Source organism: Pollicipes pollicipes, unplaced genomic scaffold (assembly GCF_011947565.3).
Source record: "Pollicipes pollicipes isolate AB1234 unplaced genomic scaffold, Ppol_2.1 Scaffold_7261;HRSCAF=8764_pilon_pilon_pilon, whole genome shotgun sequence".
NCBI lineage: Eukaryota > Metazoa > Arthropoda > Thecostraca > Pollicipedomorpha > Pollicipedidae > Pollicipes > Pollicipes pollicipes.
Genome location: NW_023597054.1, coordinates 42219084 through 42220864, shown reverse-complemented (window position 1 = coordinate 42220864; position 1781 = coordinate 42219084).

Sequence of the window (1781 nt, the reverse complement as noted above, 5' to 3'; positions counted from 1 at the left end):
GCTCTTCAGTATGGGTAGCACCTTTTCCTTGCGAGTGTGTACTGTGCGCGTTACACGGGTTAACTGTCACCGATGGTGCAGATAATTTTGCTGACGAGTTTATTAGCTGTTTTCAAGCACGGATGTATGCTGTCAAGTCGCTACTCAGTCAAAAAGGTTTTCCCAATGACAGCCTCGGACTGCGTCTTATGATAAAAAATAGGAGTTTTTCGGGGAGAGCCAGTTGCTAGTGGACAAACGTTTCGTCATGCCTTCCGAGACAGCATCCAACTTCCTTCGTCCCTTCTTGAGCCGCTGGGCATTCGACAGCCACTAAACGACGGCTGACTAATTCACGTGCGTGGTGCTGTTGTTAGCATGGCAAATAGACTGAGCATATGTTAAGGCATTCTGCTGAATTTTTATGCACACATTACTGCACACAAATACCCGCCATGATCATTATTGTACCCGATCAACACACGCAGACCTGTGCCGGAGGCGCAAGGAACACGCCCATCCTGGCTGCTGAACAATTGCGTAGAAAACTGCTCTCTCACATGACTGTACAACATTTTTCCATCTGTATACATTATTGTGTGTAATTGTTTCCAAGGGACAACTTGGAATCGTAGTTTCGAGAATCATTAATCATTAATCATGAATCATCGCGATGTCACGATCTCGCGATACGGGTTTCGCATTTTCGAAGCTGAGCCCGATTCTCCCTTTGGTATGGAGCTTGTGTCCGCAGATTTATTTCCAAAGATACGCCCTTCAGAGAGAACTTCTCTTTGAACTGTCTGTGGTTTTTACGCCAGCTCCTGTTTTTGCTTTGTGTTTCAGATCAAAACGTATCAACAAACGCCGTCAGTTTGGCACAAATCAGATCTCCTTGTTGATTAAAGCTTAAGTTAAGTTGGTCACACCGAGTAAGGAGTCAAAAACGGACCAAAGACTATAAATATGCAGTTTCCGAATTCATTCTGACGTCTTTTAGAGGATTTACGCTCTGGAAAGCTCCTTGTGCACTAATTTTGCAATGGAGTAGAACAAATTTTGTTTTTGATGATGGCAAATGGTTTGCAATGTACGCACCGTATATCACTACGCCACACTCACAGTTGTTTTCTTGTCTTCTTCCACTAATTTCAACCCTTTCGTTTGTATTGAGCACTACCCTGAGGCACTTGGTGAAAGCAGCAGGATTGCAGATCTTCATCTGCCCGACCTCCCGTCAATGAGGCACACTCGCTGGCCCTCTCTCGGGTCCCGGCCTGGTTTGCTCGGAGTCGTCGCCAAATTAGACGCGCCCTGTATCCAATTCCCTGGCGCGTTTCCAAGCGTGCTGCGCCAGCGCACAAGGCGACTTTATTCGAGCTCCAGGCTAGATCAGAAGGCAAACAGCGTAACTTCAACCTAGTTGTCCGTTCCTTTTCATGTTAGTTCCAGCTCACCTTTATATAATAGTTATTGAGGTGCTGTGGACTCGGAGCGCGCGGCGCTGTCAGCTACGCGGCTCGTGAGGGACGACAGGTACGTAAGGTCGATTAACACGCGCTCGTCGTTCAGGCATCGTTCTAGAACTCCGAAAGAATGTCAAAGCGATTGGTTTTAGATTGATCACGGTCAGTCTCGAAGCAGTGAGCCGCGCCCGGTCCCCCGATACCGGCCGGTCGGCTCCTGGCGTGCTGCCGAGCCCGCATTTAATTGTGTGTTAACCATATAATTACCTCGTAACCGTGTTTTCGTCAAATTTTGGAGAGCTGTAGATGATCAGCTGACAGCCACCATAATTTAAA